This window comes from Chenopodium quinoa, unplaced genomic scaffold (genome assembly GCF_001683475.1).
Source record: "Chenopodium quinoa cultivar QQ74 unplaced genomic scaffold, ASM168347v1, whole genome shotgun sequence".
Taxonomy (NCBI): Eukaryota; Viridiplantae; Streptophyta; class Magnoliopsida; order Caryophyllales; family Amaranthaceae; genus Chenopodium; species Chenopodium quinoa.
The window spans coordinates 732,110-759,673 of record NW_018744757.1 but is presented as its reverse complement, the minus strand read 5'-3'; the positions used below and the strand labels follow the sequence as shown (position 1 = coordinate 759,673).

Below are 27,564 nucleotides of genomic sequence, written 5' to 3'. Positions count from 1 at the left end.
GGATAGAACATGGATTTAAGCACTCCAAAGATTAAATACTAAACTCTACCAATAATGGCGGTGAAAGGTTTTCATCAACGGGTTTAGTTTTGGGGAGACATTTTTAGGTGTCTACAGAAGCCCCCACTTTGACTGAGTTTGTAGAAACGTCAGTTTCGAAAACGATATTCAAAGTAGCCGATAGGGACGGAAAATGATTAAAGACATTCTACGATCCTAAATCATTCTGTATACGCCGATACCTACAGAAAAGTGTTAGTTCTACAAATAAAAGAGTAAAGGGATAGAATGCTTATCTAACACCAGTGTAATGGTGGCAAATGAGCTTGGTAGCTTCCTATGCTTGAAGGGATCCACCGGATGACGTCTGTTGAAATGTTTTCCATGCCTGAGGAAAGCCAACTAAGGAGTTTGGTAGTTTTCTAAGCCTGAAGAAACCTACCGGATAATACTTTCCATACTTGAGGAAAGTCGTCGTTTGAATTTGGTGTCATTCTATGCTTGAAGAAATCCACCGATGATGCTTTCCATGCTTGAGGAAAGCCGACTTTGCGGTTTTCTATACTTGAAGAAAAATCCACCGATAACGCTTTCCAAGCTTGAGGAAAGCCGACTTGGCGGTTTTCTATACTTGAAGAAAAATCCACCGATAACGCTTTCCAAGCCTGAGGAAAACCGACTGATGAATATGGTGTCATTCTATGCTTGAAGAGTTCCACCGATAATGCCTTCCATGCTTGAGGAAAGCCGATTTGGCGGTTTTCTATACTTGAAGAAAAATCCACCGGATAATACTTTCCATGCTTGAGGAAAGTCGAAAGATGATGAGATTGCAATTCTCTGTGTATCGAGAACCTTGCGTCATGAAATGATGGTGGTCCGCTTGTCCCCGGACGTGGGCTGCAGTTGGTTTGCTTGTCCCCGAACGTGGGTTGTAAATGGTCCGCTTGTCCCCGGACGTGGGCTGTAGATAAGACCTGCAAAATAAAATTTGCCAGGGGACTCGTATAGACTATGATTGACTTGACCAACTAACTTGACCAAGTTTGACTTGACATGACATGACATGTGTATGACTTGTGAGTGTGTGTGTGTGTGTGTGTGTGTGTCTTTGTGTGTGTGCAGACTCAAGCAAACGAAGATGCAAAAGAAAAAAATTTCGTCATTTTTTGTCATTAGTGGAGGGTACCAACTTTCTCCCGAAAAAGAAAGATGTGAAAACTGAACTTTTATTTTCGAACTTCCTTCGATGAAAACTTGGAAAAAATTTTAGAACTTCCCCAAAATAAAATAAAGAAAGAATTTTGAACCTCCTCCTTGAGCAAGACGAAATGAATCGTATGGATTGAATTGCTTGTCCTGAAAATAATGTATGCATGATGCATGTTCTTAGGCCAGGAGGCTAAGGACAATTACATCATGTGACACGATAGATGAATGAACTTAAGTCAGGGAGCTAAGCATCATATATGGTGTAAAGAAGAGATTTTGAACGTCACTTAGGTCTGGAAGCTAAGCACGTATAGTGATTATTGCGTTGCTTAGGTTAAGGAACTAAGCACGATATGATTTGTATGATTAAAAATCATTGATATATAAATGTTTCTTAGCACATTATGCGAAACAATGAACATTGCTCAGGTCAGGAAGCTAAGCAAGTATACAATGTTTCTTCTACTGAATGTTGTCTTTAAATATGATGAAACATGCACAGTGTTGAAATAAGATTTCATGATAAAGGGCTCTTAAAGGGAAGGATGATTGATATGGATATGGATGTGTGAGTGAAGTGTGTGAATGTGATACTAAGGCTGGCTGCAAGGGTTATGGCGATGGAAAGAGATGTGAGAAGATTCAAAGATGATGACTTTTCAGGCTGGGTAAGCTAATGTACGTGATTTGATTCAAGCCCCCAAGTCTATCTCTAAATGGGTAGGGATAAGCATTGGATATTTTTTGACTCGATCATGCATAGATATGAATATGAATGTGACCGCACCTCAATGTGAGGTTGCCTACGTATCCGTTAGGAATCAGGCCGAACGTAGCTCTAACTGAACTTTGCACAAGTGTATGTACACCTCAAAGAGGTCTTTCAAGGGTTGTAATGTGGTTAAGTTGATGGTTTAAAGGAGAAAAGGGTAAAAGGCTCAAGACCCGAGAGAAGCCCCCAAGATGTGTAATTGTGAATTTGAAAATTTTGAATTTTGCAAGTTTATTTTCAATATATATTTTTTTTCTTTTTTTTATTCTTTTGAATCAATGTAGGCAATCTCAGATCATGCGTTCCATCACTCACTTAGCATTCATGTTTCTCAGGCACGGTACCAAGCACTCGATGAGAGACGCAATTTGAGACATGTTCATATCAAAGACATTGGAACACTTGCCTTTAGACATTGTTTTATTGTTGCTTTGCTGCTTGTTTTTTTTACTTGCTTTTTGAATGTTATACAATTACACATCTTCCAATCCCAGGGTTAAGTGAATGTGGGTTGAAGAAATGACGGCCAAACGTTAGACGAGGCTCAAAATGGTTGATGAAGAAATGGAATGTGATTGGACGGTTAACAGGGAATGACAGGGTTGCAAAGGTGCCTCAAGTCATTGGTGTACCTTGGGTTTAGTTCGGTAATTGATTTTTTATTTTTTTTTTTTTTTTTTTTTTTAGAAAGAATGAATGAATGAATGAAAAAATCTATGATCGAGATGTAAAGGAAAATTGCTCATTTTATTAATGGAAAAGGTGAACGAAACACATGAAACATATAGAAAAATTTAAAGTGGAAAACCTATGCTAGACATGAATGGGGGAATGGAGATAAATGATAAAGAAAGAAATCATGAAATCTTGCACGAAGGATTTGTGTGCCTTGTATTCATTACTTATTGCCGCCTGGATGGACAAGAAGTTTGTTTGCATCCATCAAGTTTTGAATGACGTCCTTCAAATTCCAACATTGCTCTGTAGTGTGGCCCCTTCCTTGATGGTACTTGCAATGGGCATTGGGATTCCATTTGGCGCTCCTTTCTTCAGGTTTTGGCTCTGGAAATGGTCTAATAGGTGTGATCAAGCCTTGACCGTAAAGGCGATCAAAGGCCGCATCATAAGTCATTCCTAAAGGAGTGTAAGTTCTTTTCTTCTTGGGCAATGGAGCATCAAGAGCTAACACTTCATTGATATCAACTTGGCTTATATTGTTGGTAGTATTTTCATGCTTAGAAGACGAATAATAAGGATGGTCGTTCTTCTTGTTTTTCCAAGTGTTATTATTGTTACTACCAGCAGTCTTTATTAGCTCATCCTCGATATTGATGTCGATGTCGTATACAGCTTCGAAAGTGTTCAGTGGAAGAAATTTGAGATGTTCCCTATATTTATGAGTCAGATTTTGAATAAAGAGGCGAACCATCTCTCTTTCTTTGGGAGGATCTACCAAGAGTGAAGTTGTTTCCCTCCACCTGTTCAGGTAAGCGGTGAAGCCTTCATTCTCATTCTGTTTGAGAATGGAGAGTTCACGTTCAGAAGTTTTGGTTTGAATGTTACACTTGTTAAGATTCATGAAACTGTCGGTGACATCTTTCCAAGTCGCAGTATGCTTGGCATCTAAGGAATAAAACCATTGTTGGCAAGCATGTTCTAAGGAGAGAGGGAACACCGTAGGGAAGAGTGTTACGTCCAAACCCTTAAGAGCCATGGTTGCAGAGAACGCTTTCAAATGGAATATTGGATTGTCAGTAGGCTTGAACTTTGGAATATCAGCAGTGGAGAACTTTTCACGGAGTCTGTCCTTCACATCCAAAGGAGTGGGAGGCCGTTCCACATAAGTGAAATCCTCAGATATCTTACTCATTTGTTCCTTCAGTTTGTCAAGGGTGGAAACAATGACCTTGTTTTGTTCCATGGTAGTGACCCTAGTGGTAAGGGATTGCATCATGGAAGACAGTGCCTCAATGGATTTGTTGATGTTCGCAATGTCTTCTTTAGTGGCCATTGTAAGGTGATGAGTAATGGAGATGGCAAAGTTCTCTTTGAACGCCTATTAGATCTGATCGATTTTTGCGGTAATGACTCGAACCGTATTAATCTATCCCTGTTCCTTGACCAAGTACTGCGAAATAAAATAATTCACTTAATTATTTGACTCATTGCTCAAGATAGGAAAGGAAGGAAAAAATAGACATTTGAAAACAGGTGAGAAAACTCCACTCATTTTTTTTTATTATGACGAAAAAAGGGTGCATGAACCTAATATACGATCATAAACGACCTGGTGCACGACTCGAGTCGGAACATAAAGAAAGTGTGTGGAATATACTTGACTCGTGAGTGACTAAGTGATGTTATAAGACTCGTGGTATGATCGTGTGGCTAGACATGTGAACAATAACCAAAATGACTGACGCGAGGACCAAATTAACACGGAAGACTTGATTGACGTTTTTTTTTTTTTTTTTTGGAAAATCCACCGTGTCACGGTGGAAATTTCCGTGACAAGGTGAACTTTCCCGTGTCACGGTAAACATTCCCGTGCCACAGTACGGCACACCGTCAGACGGTGCACTGTACCGTGACACGACAATTTTTTTTTTTTTTTGCTAATTACTAAGTAAGTACGGTCCATTGGCAATCGTTAGTCATAAAATAATCCACCATAGACAAAGAAAGATCGTTAAAGTTAGGATCAAAACGACAAAACATAAAACATGTAGGCACAATGATGCAAAGAATAGTTCGCAACCTAATGCCAAGTTCTATGTTCGACTATGGTCAAGTTTATTTGGTGTCAATAGGGTACCATGGTTAAGAGTTTGGACGCGTTAGCAAGGCAGCCTCCCTTGAGGGTGTATGCCAACGGGCGGCTCCGCGAGTTCGTGAGGAAATCGAACTCGACTCCATGGTTTGGGTGGATTTAATAACTCGGATGAACCCTTATTGCCATGAGCGTTTTTGGGTTGATAGAGCTTAAATCCCCCGGCGCTAAGACGTATGTAGAACACATACGTTTTTTTTCAGAAAAGTCAAAGGAAGTTGACTGTGAGAAGAGAAAATAAGCCACCGGACTAATTTTAGGACTGCCGTGACACGGCAAAGATTCCCGTGCCACGGTACGGCACACTGTCAGACGGTGCACTGTACCGTGACACGGCAGATTTTGCCGTGGCACGGCAGTCAGAAAATCTGACTGGTGCCCTGTTTTCCTTCGTACGCAATCAAGTTATTCAATTTTTCCTACGGGACAAACTTAAATGCGACGTTAAAACGTCTATGCATACGCAAAAATGCCAAATTAATCACAGGAATATTTTTCAAGAATCTTTCAAGTCTCATCCACTCATCTTAATTAAATATCGATCACTCAAATCGATAAATAACCAAGAATCCTCCCCAGTGGAGTCTCCAAATTGTAGGCGTCGCTCGAAATGCGCCTACGTTAAAGCATGTGGTGAAGATTCTTGGCACTCATAGGAAGTGGGAATTGACACACGATTAGGGACACGATTAGGGACAAGGAAAGTAGGGAGCCGCCAACAAGTTTGTAAGGAACTTGTAAACCGTTCACGGATCATAAAAGGCAACCACGAATAAGGGACAACGAATGCAACAACGATTGACCCGTGAAGGTTACACCCCATTCATAATCCATGAGATTACTAACTCCATATGGTTCGGAACCACGAAAGGAGGATCGGGGATGATGGTACGAAGTGAGTCATGGAATCACATTCGCCCGTATTGGCCTCTACTCGATTCTTATATTGAAAACCACTCCTGTGATCTCAAAGGCATACAAACAATAATTCAATTCGCTCCAAACCTTTATTTAACTAAATTGGTTTAAGATTAATGCACACATAATTCTAAAATATTGGTGATCACTTCAATTAATAATAAGATTAAAAGGATCCTAAACCGGTTGTCCAAATTATCTTATTAGGCGTGATTTTCAATTACATATTCCCTTTAAACATGCAATATGGTGATCAATAAATATAATAGAACAAACATTAATATTGGAAGCAATTTAACAATAATAACGTGAGTCAAATCAAATAATAATAATAATAACAACCCTAATCATGATACTAGCAATATTAAAAATAAGAGTAATTAAATTAATTAATTACTCACATTCTGCGCGTTACTTTGAATTGCTACATCATGAATAAACTTTTAGTAACTTCAATGAAAATACAAAGTAAATGAAAATTAAATTAAATAAAAAGTAGAGTTGATTTGGTCCAAACCCTCAGTTATTTGTACCTTTCACGCCTTGGTTTAAGGACGGAACCTCGGGTTAAGTATAGACTCCTTGGAGTGCTTAGGGGAATTATTATGGAAGAATAAGGAGGCTAGAAATTAGGTTAACGAGGGAGAAGAGAATGATTTTTGGTGTAAGGTGAGAGAGAATGATTATTGGTGCCCCGAACTGCAGAAAGGAGGGGGGTATTTATAGGGAAAATGAGCAGAGGGAACGCACGGAACCCTAAAAAGATAAATACCCTAAAAAAGGCTACCGCGACATGGTAGATTCTACCGCGACATGGAAGATTATACCGTGTCACGGGGGAAATTAGTGTGACGCGGGGAAAAATAGAGTGACGCGGGAAATATTTGACCTACGGGAGTAAAAACGCGCGAAGGGATTACGCGGAAAAGACACGGAGTTGTCCCGTGTCACTGCACTTGCACCGTGACACGGGAATTCCTACCGTGACATGGCAGTAATTCCCATGTCGCGGCACAGTTCCCCGTGACGCGGGGAAGTTTTAAGCACCGTGACACGTCAGCAACCCACCGTGACACGGCAAAAAACGTCGTGACGCGGCAAAGTCCACCGTGTCACGGCATATGGCGTCGGGTCACGGTACTTATGCCAAGTCACGGGGCACTAAAAAACATGAAAATCCCCTCCAAATTACCGTGTCACGGGAATTTCTCCCGTGCCACGTCAGATCTTGTCGTGTCGCGGCATTTTAGCTGCTGCACGGTAATTCCAGTTTTTTATGCGTTTTTAAAATCATCATAACTTTTGATCCGTAACTCTGAATAAAGCATATAATATATCATTGGAAATATTATCAAGTATACTTTCCAACCCAATTGGAATCAGGTCAAAAAAATTGTAGATCTTAAGATATGGCCGTTTTAGTAAAAGGGTATCGGGTTTGGGCCGAGTTTAATGTTTTGCTCATATCTTTTTCGTTATAGCTCGGAATTGGGCTTATGATATATTTTTGGAAAGATTATTTAAAGGCCTATCCAACAAAAATAATAATTGGATCAAAATTTAATGTCCATAAAATCAGTTTCTCTCAGTTTTGCGATGTGGACACTAAAAGTGGAAAATAGGTTATGGTTTAGGGAAATGAGCTAGAAATAGGATTGGTTCATGAAATATATTGGATAGAACATGAATTTAAGCACTCCAAATATTAAATACTCAACTTGACAAATAATGGCGGTGAAAGGTGTTCTTTAACGGGTTTGGTTTTGGGGAGACATTTTTAGGTGTCTACAGTTAGTGTATATTCTTGTCTCTTTTCTTCTTTTGGTTTGTTTGAATAAGCTCATCATTTTCCATCCCTTGGTTTTGTTTTGCTCGAGGATGAGTAAAAGATAAGCTTGAGGTATTTGATGGGTGTCATAAATGGCACCCATTTGATGAGTATTTAGGTTGTTTTCACCTTCTTTTCATAGCTTTCTTTCGTAATAAATGCTTAGTTTCATGCTCTTGCTCTTTGTTTTACCTTTTCTTTCTTATTTTGTGGTTTTGTGCATTTTGATAGATTTCCTAGTCTTTTTTCTTTTATTTGTTCTCTTTTCGTGGTTGTAGGTATTGTACGAGATTCGGGTCTTGATATTGGTAGTTTACTTAGGTGGAAGATGCTTTTGGAGCAATCTCACAACATTAGGAATGCTCAAGATGCAAGGAAGTGGATTCTCCAAGTTCTAACTCTTCCGCTCTCAAGTCGTGCTCTCATGAAGGAGTGGTGTTGAACCCACTGTCAAGTGCTTTTGGAACTGCCACTCTTAGTGTTCATCATCTTCATATTGCGCGCTCACTAGAAGTCCCTTAGCGAACGCACAAAGCATCGAAAAAATCGAAGAAACCCAAAGGAGCGCGGATGCGCAGCCCTACTGTGCGGGCGCGCCACCAGCCCGCGCACCGGTGCGCCTCCTCGGGTCCTTATTTTCTATCGGCTTTGTTTCGAGTTTCCTATTTATATCTACTTGTAACTCGATTTTGGAAGGTAATTAGATGCAATTAGAGATAATCTTTTATCATGTTCTTTGCTTAGTTGAGAGCTTATCTCTCTAGTTTTAGGGTTAGTTTAGGAGTAGATTTTGATAGAGAAAGTGAGGAATTTCAATGGTGATTGAGATATTGAAGATTCAAAGGTGACAATTGTGTCGAAGATCTTCTCTATTATCAATGAGCATTTCTAACTCTATCTCATTTTATTGCTTTGTTTAATATTTAAGTTTGTTTGGATTGATTTTGATGTTTCATGCTTGATTAGTGTAGTTGTTCTTCATATATTGTTGATTCATATTTTCCTTAGTTGTTAATTAATTAGATGATGATGTTAGAGTAGTTATTTTGCTAGGTATTGGGTTAACTATTATGATTGATTGATTGTGCTTAATTGGGGATTATGTTGATTAATTATTGAGATTAAAGTGATTAATAAAAATTGTGCATATGCGTAATTCGACAGACCTTGAGAATTATGCCAGATTGCATTGTAATTTCTAATGATACGGACCATTGATTTAGGAATTGCAATTGTCCCATTTAGCCTTGTTAGTAACATTCCTAGTTAGTGTCTCTCGTAGTTGGCGCTATGTAACCTTTAGGAGATAGCTTGTCGAGCTCTTTTGATTACACTTACCAATAGTCTTTGCAACTAATTATTTACATGTTGTTCTCGATTTGCTACAATTGTCATGATTACTCGTTGATCCCTGTTCCCTAGTGTTTTATTTGTTTGGTTTCTTTCTTTGTTAGTTGTTAGTGTTCTCTCTTTATCTTTGTCTTCGACCTAGCTTAGGCGCATAATTGAGAGTGCTTGAACATTATCGTTCCTTTGGGTTCGACCCTTGACTTGCCTCTATACTTGTATTCAGGTTTGTTCAGTGTTTAAAAATTTAGTTTAACCGGGGGAGAATTTATCAACGACCTAGTTCTTCCCCTCGTCACTAACTTGAAGAAGTTCGTGTTGTGCAGTGTGCTAGTCAAAGTAAGCAAGGTGTTTTTGATGAGCGTCATTTATGGTGCTCAATAGAGTAGTTTTTGATGCCTTTTTCTATATTTTCTCGTATTATTTTCTTATGTTCTTTCTAGTTTTCTCTTATTTTCCTTCTTTACAACTCATTTTGGTTTTCCGTTCACTTTTATGAGCTTAATTAGTTATTTTAGTTTAATTTCTATATTTTTTTTTCTTTTTCTCTTACTTTTACTTGATTTCTTGCAAGTGAAGTTTTGATATCTTGTTTGATGCTCCCTTATGGATGTATTCTTATTAATTTTAGGTCTGGAGTATGCAAATACTTGAAGATTAAAAGGCTACCCTCCTCGCAAGCATCACCTTGAGAGCACCGATGATGAGGATGCACGAGAGCGCAAGTATACGAGCGAGAAAGGGAGGCCAAGCCACGAGCATTACAGCAGGGGTGCGCTCACGCAAACCCCTCTGTGCGTGCGCCCAGATCCTGCTGTGCGCACGCACGGCTGGCCTAGTACGTGCGCACAGGGTGCTCCGCCTCCCTTCGCTCGATTTGTTATAAATAGCCATTGACTTTTCCTTTTTTAGGAGAGACAACTATATATGTACTTGAGACTTATTTTCCAGAAAGAGAAGAAAGAGAAAGTAGAGAGAGAAACTTGAGTTACTTTTTTTGTACTTCAATTTCATCTTTGATTTCAAATTTTAGCTTGGTTCATCTTCAATCAATGAAAGTTTGTGAGATTTTTTTCTTTTGAATTTACTTTTGTTGTTATTTCCTTTAATTCTTGAATGTTTGATTTGAATTTTGATATTTGGTTGAGAATTTGTCCAATGTTTGATTTCTCTTTTATTAAGCTTGAAATGATGATGTTTGTGATTCAATTTGTATTGTTTGCCAATTCTACCATGATTAGTGAGTAGATTAATAGCTAGGGAGAAGGGGAAGCATGCTTTATTGATGATTCTTTGTTGATTGAATTGTTGCAATTAAATTGGTTGACATAGTTGTGCATGAGATTAATTGACTAGGAGTGATCAACCTATAAGATTAATCTAGATTACATAGCAAATTTCAATGACATGAACCCTTGATTTAAGAGTTGCTTTAATTGATAGAATTTGATTGTGATCTTCCTTGTTAGCCATTCATAGTGAACCCTAGCTTGGCTTATAGGAGATAGCTTTTGGATTCCATTAGTTGCAACTATTGTTTGTCCTTTGTAATGTTTGAATCAATCAAGTCATCCATCGATTAGCATAATCATTGAGCTTGCATGTGAAACCTATATCTCTAGTGTTTAGCATATTGGATTTATTTGATTTGTTTAGCTTTTTTATACCTTAACTACAAACAAATTCTTTATACAATCTTCGATGTAGCTTGACCTATGCTATAGCTTTCTCCTACTCATTCCTTTGGGTTCTACCCTTGACTTACCATATACTCGTATTAGGTTGGTTGAGTGTTTAAAAATTTGTTTGGCTCTAGGGGTGATTAGAAAACGTCCTACATTTTCCCTACGTCAAAAATGGCGCCATTTCCGGGGAATGATACGGGTGCTTTGTTATAGTTGTTGAGTTTATTCATCTTAAATTGAAAATACAAAAAGAATTTTCTATTTTAGGCTACACTTGTAGCCGTGCTACTAATTGTTTCTTTTGAGATTATATGCATAGAGCATGTGGTTGTTCACTAGTGCCACTTCATCCGGAGATTGAGAGGATAATTGCAAGGATAAGATTTGCTAGACGATCTTTGAGTTCTAGCTCTTCAAGTATAGAAGAACCACAACAAGAAGAACAAAAAAGGATGGGAGAAAATCCAAGAGTGGCATTGTAGGAATTGAGGATTCCCGGTGCATATAGATTTGAGAGTAGGATTGCTCCACCTACAACACTGGAAAATGATTTTTAATTAAGGCCGGCAATGATCACTTTGATAGAGAGGCGACAATTTAGTGGGGCCAAGTATGAAAGCCCACTAAATCATCTCAAGGAGTTTGAAAAGTATTGTAACACTATCAAAGTGAATGGAATTTCCCAAGAATTCATCCCCTCAAGTTTTTTCCCTTTTCCCTCATTGAGCGTGCCTTGGAATGGCTAGACAAGGAGGTCAAACCAAATTCTCTAAGGACATGGGACAAAGTGACCAAGAAGTTTCTATCCCGTTTTTATCCACAAAAGAAAACGACGGAGGCTAGAGCTTTGATCCAAGGTTTCAAGCAAAAGCCTAGTGAAAGCCTCTATGAAGTATGGGAGAGATACGAAGAGTATCAAAGAGAATGTCCTCACCATAGAATTCCTACTTACCAAATTATTCAAATCTTCTATGGTGGCCTACCTCCTCAAGGAAAGTCATGGTTAGATGGAGGAGTCGAAGGTCCAATTATGAATAAAACGGAGGAGGAAGTGGTAGACATAATTGAAGATGTAGAGAGGTAGATAGAGATTGGCAAAATGGAAAAAGGGAGTCAAGTAGCAAGAGTAGCTCTTCAGTGTACTCGGTTGATCATCTAAATGCAATCAACAATCTATCCTCACAAATGACACTTGGGAAGGAAATGTCCGCTATCAAGGCAAAGTTGGAAACTGCTACCTCCCAAGTTTCAAATCTTCCCTCCCGATCTAAGGGGAGAGGTATGTCTTCTAATTCTCAACCCTCTCCCTCTTCTAGTAACATGCGTAGTGGATGCTTGTTTTGTGATGTTTGTGGATCGTATGATCATGATACTTCTAATTGCCCTCATGTATGTATGGATGTTTATGATGATTAATATGGGAATGTGAATGGACATGTGAATAATATGTCAAACAATAATGATTTTAGGTTTGATAATCAAAGAGTTCAGCAGAGTAGGAATTACAACAACCATGGGAATTTTGACAACTATAACCAAGGTGTTTATTATAGGAACAAAGGGAACCAAAATTCTCGAGGTGGAATTTTGACAACTATAGCCAAGGTGTTATAGGAACCAAGGGAACCAAAATTCTCGAGGTAACTATAACAGACAAGGTTATAGCAGCCAAAATAAAAACCAAAATTATGGTAATCATAACCAAGGTTATGGAAACCATAATCAAGGTTTTGGTCAAAATCAAGGAAGAGGTAATTGGAACAATCAAAATAGGGGAAATTTTCAAAACAATGCTCAAAGGGGTCCCCCACCCGGATTTGCTCCAAAGACCCAAAATGATAATTTCTGTGTTCAATCATCATCATCTTCTTCTTCTTCTTCTTCTACGACTAATTTGGATGAAATCATTGAAAACAAAACAAAGTTGTTGAACACTTATATGGCGGTGAGTGACAAGAAGTTTAATGAAATGATGACCCACAGTAAGATGCTTGAAACCCAAATCTCTCAACTTGCCAATGCTTTGAAAGACCATGCAATCCCTTCTTCTTTACCTTCTCAAGACCAAGACCCTAAGAGATCCGTTAGTGTCATACTAACAAGGAGTGGTAAGGTGCTTAAGGAGAGTTTTCCTAGCAAGAGCAAGAGTGAGAAGGGTGCAAAGGAGGTTTTAGTTGAGGAAGAGGGAGATGGTGCATTTTTGAGTGAAGTGATGGTAGAGCCACCCAAGGAGGTGAAGGAAGAGAGAGAAGTTGTGAAACCTTAGCTTCCTTATCCACAAAGATTCATGAGACACAAGTTGGATGAACAATTTGGAAAATTTATTGATATGCTCAAGCAACTTCACCTTTCTCTACCATTTACCGCTGTTGTCACCCAAATGCCTAACTATGCAAAATTCCTCAAAGACATTTTGAGCGGTAGGAGGACTTGTGATGTTGTGGAGACGGTGAACTTGACCGAGAATTGTAGTGCAATTATAATGAACAAGATGTCACCTAAGCTAAAATATCCTGAAAACTTTTCCATCCCTTGTGCCATTTACAAAATGCAAATCGACAATGCCTTATGTGACTTAGGAGCTAGTGTTAGCCTTATGCCATATTCGGTGTACCAAATACTTGAAATAGGGGAGCTCTTATCTACTAAAATCACTTTGCAATTGATCGATAGGTCAATCAAGTTTCCTAAGGGTAAGGTGGAGGATGTCCCTTTGAGGGTTGGGAAATTTGTTATTCTAGTGGAAATTTTGGTGCTTGAGATGGACAAAGATGTTAAAATTCCTATCATTCTAGGAAGACTGTTCCTCGCTACTTCAGGTGCTATGATAGATGTCAAGAGCGCAAAAAATTCACTTAAAGTAGGGGATGAGGTGATAAAATTTGACTTGAATGATAGTATGAAGTATCCATGTTCTTCTTTAGAGAATTGTATGATGATTGACTCTCTTGATCATGTTGTGCCTTCCATGCATGAGCAATTACTCACCTGTAACGATGCTCTTGAGAATGTTTTGTTGAATAAGAAAAAGATAGGTGATCTTAGCAAGGATATGGCTTTGTATGAAAATGTGCTCAATGGAAGCCTTGAGGATGTTGATGAGAAAATGTGCATGAACATTACTAGCCAAGAAGCATTGCAAGTGGCTACATCAAAGGAAGGTAAAGGTGTCCCCATGGTTGAGTTCAAACCTCTTCCATCACACCTTAGGTATGAATTCTTAGGCCCTAACTCAACTTTTCCCGTAATTATTAGTTCCTCCTTGAGTGAGAGCCAAGCCCAAAAGTTTTATGGTGTATTGAGAAAGCACCAAGGTAATTTGGGCTATACTATTGATGACCTCAAAGGTATTAGTCCCGCCCTATGCATGCACCACATTGATGAGTCTATTTTATATATATTTTTATTCTCCGTCCCACTGTCATATTTGTGCTTATTTGAGCTCTGCAGAGCTATTTTTATTACTAATATACGTTTTTTAGTGTTTTTGTAGAGTTGGTATTATTTTGTAGGAATTTGCAAATTTATAACAATTTCCGAGCTTATTGAGCCACTACAAAGATATTATAGTCAGATCGTATTTTTATAACCGTATGTTTAAAGCCCAAGACCAAGTTAAAGAAACTTAGTTCGGTGATTAAGGGCTCGATTGATGAAGAGGCCCAAATTAATATTTTGGATCAAATGATAAGCAAGTTAGTTAAGGATTTTGGGCCCAAAGCAAAAGAAGTCCAATCTCAAAGAAAATCAGAGCTGTTGGGCTGATTTATTGACCGGGCCCGGTCGGGCGATAGTTGGCCCCATCAGGCGAGCTTGATGGGAGTTGTTCCGCTTCATCATAGTGGGCTTATTATTTGGCCCACTTGATTTTGTTATGTCGGTGAAGTGGTTTATAGATAGGAATACATAGTAGTATTGTAGGAGGTAATTTTTGGAGCTATTATTTTCTTTATATTTCCGTAACTTGCACGCTAGTTAGGATTTTCTTAGGCTTTTGTTTTATATCGCTTTTCGTCTATTTTGTCTTGGTACTAATTACTTTTGTTTCTCGTTTGTTTTATGATTGTTATTGTTTAACTTTTGTTTGGTTACTATTGTTGATTTTACTTTGGTAGTTTTCTTTAATTTTGGTTTATATTATTATTGTTTTTATTATGCTTTATTTAATTGCTTATTGCTTTTAATCATGTTTTCTTTAATCGCTTTGATTAGTTTAGTTTTAATTATGTGTAAGTAGTTTTCTTTCTAGGGTTTATGGGGATCCATAAATAATATGAAGGGGTAATTTATTGTTGTTGATTGTCAATGCTAGATTAATTTCCTATTCATTGATTTAATGCTCTGTGACTAGATTAGGCCTGATCTTTTATGCATGAGTTTGACAATATTGATTCGAGATTCGAGAGATGAGAATTGATGTTTAGGTCTAGTTTCAATAGGTAGGTTAATTTATAAATGGTTAAGTCGAGATTCGAGAGATGAGATTTAATACCGGTAGATTAATTATGTGATTGTAATACGTAGCAAAAGCCCTTTATGATTTGATTAATTGATGCATTGATGATTGATTATTATGTTTTACCCTGAAATATTATTTATTGGTGAACCTATGCCCTAGGTCTTTTATTCATTGTTTCTCCTCCTACTTTTATTCTTTTCCACTTTTACTCTTAGTAGTTTAATTTCCCTTCGATAATAATAATTTGTTACTCTATAATCTAGATTATATTAAATAATTAGGAATAAAAAGACTCGTTTCCCTGTGGATTCGACCCTAATTCCCTATCTATTTTAGTTAGTGGTTTTAGAAATTACTTTTGATTAGGTGATACGACTTTAGCCTGTCACACATCACTCTTGAGGATAATGCCTCACTTAGCATTTAAAGACAATGAAAGCTCCACCCTCAAATGGAGGAGGTGGTCAAGAAGGAAACCACCAAGCTATTGGATGCGAGAATCATATTCCCCATCTCTAGCTCATGTTGGGTTTCTCCGGTCCACGTTGTCCTAAAGAAACGAGGCATGACCGTTGTAGAGAATGAGAGAGGTGAGCTCATTCCTACAAGAACGGTCACGGGATGGAGGATATGTATAGATTATCGACGTCTAAACACATCCACTAAAAAGGATCATTTCCCCCTTCCCTTCATTGATCAAATTCTTGAGAGACTAACAAGACACAAATATTATTGTTTTCTTGATGGCTACTCTACTTTCTTTCAAATTGCTATTCACCCAGATGAGTAAGAGAAAACAACTTTTACTTGCCCATATGGAACTTTTTCCTACAGGAGAATGTCATTTGGGATTTATAATGCCCCCGCAACCTTCCAACGGTGCATGATGAGCATTTTTGGAGATATGTTGGAAGAAGAAATGGAAGTGTTTATGGATGATTTTTTGATGGGAGGTGTTTAATTTGAGGCTTGTCTTGAGAATCTCAAAAAGTTTTTGGCTGGATATGAGAAAGTGAATCTAGTTTTGAATTAGGAGAAGTGTCACTTCATGGTTGAGGAAGGCATCGTCCTTGGTTATAAGATCTCTCACAAGGGAAGTGAGGTGGACCAAGCAAAGATTGGGGTCATTGAAAAGCTTCCACCTCTGGTTAATGTGAAAGGTGTGAGATCTTTCATGGGGCGCGTCGGGTTCTATAGGAGATTCATCAAGGATTTCTCTCTAATTGATAAGCCCCTCAATGATCTTCTTCAAAAGGATGTTGAGTTTGTGTTTGATGATAGATGTTTGGAAGCATTCAACAAATTAAAGAAAGCCTTGACTTCCACCCCTATAGTCCAAGCCCCGTGATGGGATTTACCTTTTGAATTGATGTGTGAGGCTAGTGATACATCTATTGGAAGTGTTTTGGGTCAAAGAGTTGATAAGAAGCTCCATGTGACGAGCGATAAACCTAGGTCGTTGGGGACTAGATTTCCCGCCCAAAATAATATTTATAAAGCTAAACCAACCCGAGGTATAGGATAAGTCTAGGTCGAATCCCAAGGGAAGGAGGGAGTTCTAAGGTCGATGCTAAGCTATTCCGAAGGCTAGGGGACGACCCAAATTCAATCCGACTTGTTATTGACTCGACCCTAATTTTACCCGACCTATTACTAGCCTAACCAAAAATTCAACCCGATCTGTTACTAACCCGACCTGAAATCAACACGACATGCTATTAACCTATCCTAAATTCAACCCAAATTGTTCCTGGCCTGATTTCAAATCACCTTAAATTCAATTTAGACCGCCTTATTATTATTGATCAAAGCGTTTTGTCTAGGGAGACCTAGGTTATCCAGGTCAGCAAAAGAAAGAAGCATCATCCCCAAATTTAAGAGTTAAATATAGTATATATTTGTTGTATGGTCAAAGGAGATAATTATCTTCATAAATTATAGACTATAGTTCCCTAGTATGTTGTCATATATATTTCTATATAATCAAAGAAAATACTAAGCTTGATAAAAAATGATAATTATAAAGTATCTATTTATATTTAGTTAGAGTTTAGCCTATAAAGATTTACAAAGGCATGTACATTGTACAGTGCATTTATTTTCTTAATGATAAGGAAGGAAGATATTCCCTCAATCTTTCAGAGGATTATTTTTTTTCTTCATTTTTCCTCAATCTAAATGATAAAAATTTATAAATACTACTACTTTAATTTTCGGATGCATGTACATTCTTTATTTAAATTTAGTAATTAAGATTTACAAATACTGCTACTTTTTAGGTACAAGTTCATTCTATATTTCAATTAAGCAATTACAGTTTACGAATACTACTACTTTGTAGGTTCATGTGCATTCTAAATGTAGTCAATTACGGTTTGTGAATACTATTGGACCTAAGGCTTGTCTGTTTTATCTTATATTGCATTTATATAAAAAATAATTAATTACAATTTCAGATTAAAAAAATAAAATAAATAATAATTTCGGATAATGATTAAATTGAACGTGATAATGATTGAATGCGAGCATGAGTATATGAAAATGACCTGATGATAATCAGACCCGAATAATTTACATGATCCCGGTCATGACTTGACTTGTTTGGACTTGAGAAAGCGGTGACCCGAACTAGATCTGTTAAAAGGCTTTTAACAAACCGACCCAAAAAATGTACTCGAACCCAAGATAACTCGACCTAAAATCAACTCGAAATCCAAATTAACCCAATATTTGAGACCTTAGCCCGAACATGACCTAATTTGGAAATGACACAACCAGATCATAACCCGCAAATTATAGACTTGAACCGAACCCGACTCAAACCCGAGAATGACCCTACGTGATTCTAACCCGTAAATTATTGGCTTGAACCAAACCCGAGAATTACCCTAACCTGTTTTAACCCGTGAAATCCCGAACCAAACTAGACCTATTATTCACCCGACCCGAATGTAACCCGACCTAAACCTGACTTAAACCCGATAAGATGTAAGACCCGACGTGACCCGACTCAAGCACGACCCAACCCGAACCTGACCCGCATAAATTACGGCAATGACCCGAGTTTACCCGACCAACTTTTACCTAACCCAAACCCGACCTGTTTACCCGAATTGACAGCTTTAATGGTGGTATTGCCATTTCTTGGCGTTCCATGAAACAAACCATTGCAGCTACTTCTTCCATATATCATTATAAGATTTTAGCAACTCACGAGGCTAATTGTGAATGTGCATGGTGAAGGTCGGTAATTCAACATGTAAAAGAAGTTTGTAGTTTATCATCCGGGAAAAAGGCACTGACAACTCTATATGAAGATACTGCAACTTGTATTTCTCAACTTAAGAAAGGATACATCAAAGGTGATAGAATAAAGCACATCTTGAGAAAATTGGAGATATAAATGTTATGAAGCTTTGTTCATGTGAGAACTTAGCAAACTTATTTATTAAGGCTCTTTCAACTGCAACATTTAAAAGGCTAGTTTATCATATTGAATTGTGTCATCTCAAAGATCTCTAGTGATATAATAATGAGGGGGAGTAACTGCGTGCTGCACTCTTTTCCCTTTATCCATGGTTTTTTCCCAAGGGATTTTTCCTAAAAAGTTTTTAATGAGACAACATATAAGCTCATTAAATCTATTGTAATAATGTCCATCCAAGAGAGACTGTTACAAAATATATTCATTGTGGATGTTCATTATTGCTTGTAAATCCCTAGTATTATGCCCCCCATTGTAACTCCCATGCCCCCCATATGCCATTACCTCTATTGAAACCCCCACTTAAATGAAATCTTAATTTTCCGTGAAGGTTACATTATGTTCATCATATATATATATAGTATGGCTAATGAAATGAGAAGACAACAAAAGAATTACTATCAACGTCTCTCTCTATTATATTCTCTGTTTCTCTTTATTTTCATAATAACAAATATAACTTTTTATGAACTACCCTCATAAAGAAAGTTTCTTAGTACAAAGTATTTTTAATGTTTATTAAACTAGGACAGCAAACGCGAGCGATGCGCGCGTCATAGCTAGTTATATCTAGAAGGTTTTTTTTTGTTTGGCTTTTAAATCACAAATTTAGTTAAATTAACTATAAGAGAAAATATATAAACAACTATGTGGGTAGTATAAATGTTCAAGATAATTAACATTAATGAAAGCATAAAAGTAAATAAATATTTTAGAGGGTATAGTTGTCTAAACACTAATCATTAAAAGTAGCTTGTACATATTAATGAGGGTATGTATGTAAATACACATTTTAAAGGGTATAATTGGCATTACACTATTCATAAAAGTAGTTTTCTACTTTTTATAAGGTAGGGATATTAATGAGGGTATGTATGTAAATACACATTTTGAAGGGTATAATTGGTATTACACTATTCATAAGAGTAGTTTTCTACTTTTTATAAGGTAGGGATATTAATGAGGGTATGTATGTAAATACACATTTTGAAGGGTATAATTGGTATTACACTATTCATAAGAGTAGTTTTCTACTTTTTATAAGGTAGGGAAATTGTATTACCTCTGTTTCTTATTATGTGTAACAAAGGAATATTTTATGTCTTACAAATAATACCCCTTTGTTGCACATAATAAAAAAAACGGAGGTAGTATAAAAAATTCTACAACAAATGCTAAAATAAATTTTTTATTTAGAAAGTGCACTAATGGAACGGAAGATGTCATTAAATGTTCATTAATTTATTCTCATCATTTTGATTATAAAGCAACACAATTGAAATGGTAGAATTGCATTTAGTTCTTCTATGGAAAAAATGCTGAGAAGTTACAAATGTCCATCTATGCAAAAGAGGATAAAATAAATTTTTTTTTTTAAAAAAACGCAAGATAAATTAAATGAAAAACAATATCACTATAGAAGGAAACATCATAAGCATTAGCCTTCAGGCGACATCAGCAGGAACCACACTCCTTTGCCATTCCATATTTCGGTACCTCAAAACTACAACGGGCAAACCTTTGGCTGCAATTCAAGTAACACCGAAAGTCTCAAGAATAATATAATTTCAAACAACATGTGCAAACAAATTAGTAATGACTAACCTATAAACACTAAATAGTGTTCAACAATCAGCGAGAGCAGCAACTTTCAATTTGATACGATTTTAAGGAGCTCAATATCAAACAACAGAGTCTTATCTATAAGTCCCTGGTTCCTCAGCACAAAATCCAATGCCCTTTGCCCCTGTGGAAATAACTTCGTCAGTAACACTGAGATTAGAATGAACAACGAAATGAAATCGTTGACATATCCTACATACCGAGAATGTTGTTGGCTTAGGTCCCTTCTTGTTGTAGTCGTTGTCAGGGTATCCCAGTTCTGGAGGCACTATAACCCTGCACCATCCAAGAAATCCAACTGCCCTTTGTCAACTTACAAAATTCCACTCTTGAAAGTATTGCAAAGTAGAGAAACCCAATGAGCAGAAAATGGCTATATCAGTCTACATTAGTTAAAAATGCAGATCTAAATGTTCGGCCGAATTTTCCTTAGTAACAAAGGATAGGTACTCTTTCTGTATCACCATATTTCTCTTTTTTTTTTTATTCAAATAAGATGTTAGTAGGAGTTCAACTTTAGTATATACTTCAAAGCTAACTTTCTTGTCACAACAATTGTGATACCGGAAAAAGTACCTATCCTTTGCCAAAAACTGAATACCTTCTAATTCCACCCAATGACATGCCTAAGACAGCTTCCTCGAATGCTGGGATAACCTGCATGGTCAGGCATCAGCTTCGTCAAACACCTTCCAATCTAATTACGATCACCATGAAATGGCAGTAAAAGAAGATTAAGCCTTTGTACTCAATTTAAATACTAGTATATTTTAGTCATCCATTTTATGCCCATCACTCTTATGTGTAAATTTTGTCAGTTATAACAACAATGAACTGGGTCAAACCACCCTTACAACCAATTCAGGTCTATGAAAGAAGAAAGAACAACAAGCTAAAAGGTTCATGATCTGTACCAGCAGTAGCTAGTAGCAACACAAAGAGGAAGAGAGCCAAAGTTATTAATGAAGCACTTGGAGTTGGAGGAGTGGTAACTGGTGTTTAGTTTTTGAAGGCCACAATGGCAGTACAAGCCAAATCTCTTTATTATTAGGGTATCTTTTGTATTGCTGAATGCTTAGTATATAATGTAGCGGCAATAGAATAGTATTCTCTTACGAGATTTGTGAGATTAGTCTAGTAGTGAGAAAAGCCGCCTCGAGCTGCCCTATTGGAGAGTTATAGCCTCAAGCTATATTTCTTGTATCTGTTACTTTTAGATATCACTCAACCACAAGTTTTCACCTTAATATGTGTTCTTGTATCTAGAACATTGCATCTGATTTTCCTAGTCTATAGCAAGTCTATAACCCATTTTTACACCAGTTAGAGAAGCCTAAAGCTCAGCATGTACTCCTACTAGCCTAACTAGTGGAGATGCTGATTCTTAGTACATCTGTTTCAATTGTTTGCCCCTTAGGCAAAGATTGTTAGTCTTCGACCAAAATTTTGCAAGTGGATTGGCATATATATATGAAAGTGAGATTCATGGTGGGGATATGTTATTTAAAAATAAATAAATTGATTGCTGTCAAGAAAAAATGGAATGAACATATTGTTGAATAATTTTGAGAATGGTAGACAAAATTCATGTTAATTAATAAATTCACTTAGGTAATGGTGTTGTGAATTAATTAAATAAGATTATTAAAGCAAGAACCTTGGTAAAAAGGACAAAAATATAAATGGTGAAGAAAGAGCAGCACTCGGTTTATAGAATTAAGGCTGCCATTGTTCTGCCCTCTCTGCCGACCGGTGAGGGTGGTGCTGCCCGATCGGGCGCGAGGCTGATGACTGATGATGAAGGTTAACCGCCTGATCGGGCTTCCGTCGCCCGGCAAGGCGCGATTTGGGTCTGGTTTGTTTCTGACGGTTATCGTCAGTTATCTTCATTGGTGTTTGATGTCGTTTAGCTTTGTGATATTGCTTTAGTGTAAATATGTGTTTTTTTTTTTTTTTTTTTTTTTTTTTGACAAGACGAGCTAAGAAAGAAGACAAAACAAAAAACAAGAAACTAAAAGGACCAATAAAGCAAATGACGACGACGAGCTTGAACCGCCAACCAATGAGCTGGTGCAACCCATTGACGCGGAACCTTCCGGACTTCACAAGCAGCTAGCCTATGAACAACCTCTCCTATATCCTGAATCAACCATAAGCAAGAAATATCTTGACCAACTTGTCCCCGTAGGATGGTAAACAAAGCCGAACAATCAGTATAAATTAGCAACCTTCTAAAACCCCGACGATTCAGTAGCCCTGAGAGCCCACAAACAAGCTTGCAATTCTGAATGAAAAGCCGAGGAAGAAAGGAAGGCATGAGAACCACCCCCAACCACCATATCCGAATCAAGAGAACGGAAAATCCAACCAGCTCCCGCAACATTATCCCGTGCTTCAAATGCTCCATCAATTACTAGACATATATCCAAGGTTGCGTCGGAGGGACCACAAACATAACAGGACGGGACAGAAGACCTTGAACCCAAACGATGCCAACGCCAGGAGACCGAAGTGAAACATTATAATCCTGTGCTGCAAAGGTTCAAGAAGCCCAGTCCTGCATGAGATGACAAACCAAGGCCGGAGAAAGAACAGCTTGTCGGAAAATCTTATGATTACGAGCAATCCAAACCGCCTAGAAGAAGGAAATCAAGTAAACCATCGTCTCCCATGATTTCGACTGTCTCAAAAACAAAACCAAATTCACAAAACAATCCAAGATCGATATATCTTGACGAACAATGAGCGTTGAAAACCTTGGAATGGAGGACCAGATAGCTGAAACAAAGGAGCAATCTCGAAAAAGATGATCTGAAGTCTCTGGAGCGCTAAGACAGAAGACACAAGTAGGATCCACCAGAACTCCCCTTGATCGCAAAACCTCATTAAGAGGCAACGCGTTTTGAAGGAACTTCCAACAAAAGCATTGCAACTTTGGTAGGAGGGGTAAACCCCAAAACACTTTCCACCATGAAGGAGAAAAGGAATAGACAACACCAGAATAGTGTTGACCAGAAACCACCATTGCGTAGGCTGACTTGGTTGAGAATCGACCATCTTTAGAAAACTTCCAGTACACAAAATCATCCATTGGTCTACTAGGATGTTCCAGAGCTAAAATACGAGAGGCTGTCGAAGAATCAAACAACTGACGGATCTTAGAAGTGTCCCACGCGTAAGAACGCGGATTAATAATAGAGGAAACATGAGATGGATGAGACATCCCAATATTGTCACGAAAAGAAATAGGGTCCCCTGGAACCCAAGAGTCTTTCGTCAAACGTACTTGAGAACCAGAACCCACCTTCCAGGCTATACCATTGGACAGAACAGAAAAGCCTTTCAACAAGCCCTGACAGCCCCAGGAAGAACCGGGAATCCGTGTAGCTTGATTAAGACGAAGAGCCGGATACTTGGCAGATAAAAGCCGAGATACCAGAAGCTGAGGGTGATGATGAATGCGCCAACTCTGACGGGCCAGAAGAACAGAGTTAAAAGAATTTAGACTTCGAATGCCCAGACCACCCATACCCTTAGGGAGGTGTAAAAGAGATTTGGATCTTAAGGCTAGACCCCGAGAATGAGAATCGGACTTCCACCAGAAACGAGCTAACAGATTATCGACCTTCGAACAGATCGAAGAAGGAACTTGAAACACGGAGAGAACATGATTGAACGAAGCGACTAGTACTGAATTTATGATGACCAACTTTGCAGCCGCAGATAAGCCCAGAGAAGCAAAGGACGACAAACGCTGAACCACCTTATCAATAAGAAAGCTAAAGTCTGGAAGAAAAGGGATCACAATCAAAGCTCCACAACCACTTCTGGAAGAAACAAACAGAAGGAAAATATTATCACAGCTTACCCCAGAACAGATGATTAATAATTATCATAAAAAAAAAAAAAAAAAGGGGACCGTTACAGATGATTAATCATAAGCATAGGGGATGGGAAAGAGTACAGTGTATCATGTGCAAACCCTGTATCAAAGATTTGTGTTATGAATAAAACCATTATAGCTTTACAATACAATATGTACCTAATAGCTATAGCCTATATAAAAATAAATAAATATATATATATACATATATATATATATATATATATATATATATATATAGGACATATACCTCATAGATTCTCATATATTCATGACATGTACTAAAATTCTAGCTCACTGTCCAGTCATAGATATGTAGTTAGCTCCTAATGTACCATTCATTATAGACCAGCTACAAATTATTCAACAATACAAATGTTGTCGTCGTATTCTATATAGTTCTAGTAAAAATTATAGTTCGCATTTATTAAAAAAAAAAAATAAAAATATATATATATATATATATATATATATATATATAATATATATATATAAAAAATATATATATATATATATATATATATATATATCAATTTGCACCTAACAACCTGACTAGTTGAGAAGCACTATTTCTACAAGCTAATCGTAAGCCAGATTTGCACCAAATTGTTAAAATAGTAAACCAACATATATATATTAAAAGCTAATTGTAAGCCAGATTTGGACCAAATTTGTAAAATAGTAAACAAACATAAATATAGTTAAAACTATACATTGATGATTATAATTACTTCGATAAATGATTGTACATTCTTATTTTAAGTGGCGTCAAGCTCATTAAGGCTCAAAGATTTTTCTCAAAGGAGATGCAAGGATAATACTTAGCCAAAAAGGTTTTTTAAAAAAAAAAAAAAAAAAAAAAAAAAAAAAAAAAGAAAAAATGGAAAAGAAAAATCCAACCTTTTAACTTTTTCCTTACAAAAATCCAACCTTTTGATTATTCCTCAAAAATCCAACCTTTATACCCCTCTTTCTCCAATAGATCCATTACCTGTTGATGACCGATTTTTGTAAGTCATATGCTACGTGTCGGCCATTAATTGGTCAATTAGTTTTTTAATTATTAAAAAACAAAAATAATTATATTTTAAAAAAAAATTCAGAAAAACCAAACCCCACCCTCCTCGTTCCCTGACCACCCTATCTCTGCCGCCCACCGGAAAACCCTACAACCCCACACCCCACTGTCCACCAGCCACCGAAACCCAGCAACCTCATTCCCCTCGCCACCTACAATCACAACCCACCCATACACACCCGCACAAGCCACTCACAGCCCACAACACCAAATGTCCACCATTACCACCAACCTCAACCGTCATTTGCAGCTCCCATTCGCCACCCGTAATCACTACTTCGCCAGCCACAATAACCAAACAACCACCAAACCCACGAAATCCCACAAAAACCACCACCTACCACGAACCCACAAAAGCCATAAAAACCACCACCTACACACCCACGAAATCCCACAAAAACCACCACCTCCTACGAACCCACAAAACCCACTTCCAAATTGAGCACAAATTAGTTCTCGCCGGAAATCGTGGGTTCAAAAACAGAGAGATTGGTTCAATTTGTTTCGTGGTCTTTAAATTTTCTGGGCAAAACTCGTGGGTTTTTTTGGTGGATGCTTGCCGGAAGTACAATAGAGGTGGCTAGGTGGGGAGGCGAGCAGGGGCTGCAAGGTAGGTTGTTGTGTGGTGGCGAAATTGGTGGCGCCGGCGTAGCTTATGTGGTGTTTTCCGTTTTTAGGAGAGAGGAGAGAGAAAGAGGAGGAGTGATAAAGGAAAGTGATAAAATAAATTTTTTTAAAAAAAAAATTTAACCTTTTAAACATGTAAAAGGTCAAATGGATCTGTTGGAAAATGAGGGGTATAAAGGTTGAATTTTTGAGGAATAATCAAAAGGTTGGATTTTTATAAGGAAAAAGTTAAAAGTTTGGATTTTTCTTTTTCATTTTTCCAAAAAAAAATCAATCCACACATAATTTGCTATTGAGATTAAAGACATTTCTGTCTATATCACGTATTGTATGGTAGGAGTGAAACATTATTGTAGTTAGAAAGAATGTTTAAAAGGGTGCAAATACAATCTTAAAATGTAATGTTCCTTATAAGCACATCCAAACTAGGGAAGCATTCATCTAAAACAAATTTCAAAAAAAAAAAAGAAAGATATTCTCCACCAAAGATTTAAAGAAGCTGATGTGTTCTGGGGACAAACCACTACCTCAGCACCAAAGAATTCCCCACTAACGCTGAAAACTTTGGGGTGGGTCAATAGCCAATGTTAGAAAAATCATTTATACACCAATTGAAATTGTCCCATTTGAGTGTAAACTTCTTGCGTATCACTAGTTCCTTAGGGACCTCTTTGGTTGGTATTGATGATCATGCTGACAAGGTTTCCGATTCTATTCCTACAGAGCACAGCACGTTTGATTTGGCTCAAGATGACACTACAGCATACCCGCATACCCTCATAAGCTGGCACAGGACAGAAGCTAAATGGCTGTGATGATTAGCTGGAAACATCTGGAATAATCTAGAAGCTTCTATTTTCTGCTACAAGTTTGTTAGAGTTTGTTATAAGGTTGTTACAAGATATTTTCTCAAGATTTCTCCTTGTAAGAATTCTGTTAGAACTCTTGTATAAATAGCAACATTGCCGTAAATCTTTGTAATCAATCAAATTATTTTCTAAAATCAATAAAACAAACTCTTGTTTCTCTCTCTAGAAATTATTTAACCCTAAATTTTAGAATCTTAACATGGTATCAGAGCAGAAGATCTGCTGATTTTTCCGCAAATTCTTCAAATAATACAACAATTCTGGTATCAGGTCATTCGATTTTCATTTTTCAAGTTCAATTTTTGTAATCAGAAGCAATTTCTCATATAAATTCTTTGCTGAAATCAAATTTTTCAAGCATAAATTCTTGATAACAATGGCAGCACAAGATACTAATTCAATTAATCAGAATCCAACTCAAGATCCTGGATCAGTTTACTACATTCATCCAAGTGAAAATCCAGCTGTTTCACTCGTTTTTGAGAAATTCAATGGTGAGACTTATCAGGATTGGAAGAGAGGTATGATTTCGGCTCTCTCAATGAAGAACAAGATGGCTTTCGTAGATGGAAGCTTGCAGAATCCAGGAGAATCAGATCCAATGTACAATGCTTGGAACAGATGCAATAACATGATAATATCATACATACTGAGATCTCTGGATAATACTCTTGCTAAGAGTGTTATTTTCTTCTCCACTACTTGTGAGATCCGGAAGGATCTTGAAGACAGGTATTCCGTGATTTCTGGACCTTGAATCAGATAGAGTAAGGATCTTCTTCAATTGCTGAGTTCTTTACAAAAATCAAAGGAATTTGGGAACAGATTAGTGCTGCAAAGCCAAATCCTGTCTGCAGTTGTTCAAGATGCACCTGCAATTTGACACAGAAGTCCAGCAGGATGAAAGATTGATCCAATTTCTTATGAAACTTGATCCTAAACATGCCGA

At 37.4% G+C, this 27,564-nt stretch overlaps 1 long non-coding RNA gene across 1 annotated transcript; it reads right to left on the bottom strand.

Moving 5' to 3' along the window:
• Positions 1-19,990: 19,990 nt before the first annotated feature.
• On the bottom strand, positions 19,991-20,436 carry LOC110703718. The gene is made up of 3 exons (XR_002507742.1): positions 20,359-20,436; positions 20,141-20,282; positions 19,991-20,060 (listed from the first exon to the last, which is right to left on the bottom strand). It is a non-coding gene; the product is annotated as an uncharacterized LOC110703718 (long non-coding RNA).
• Between the last annotated feature and the right edge of the window lie 7,128 nt (positions 20,437-27,564).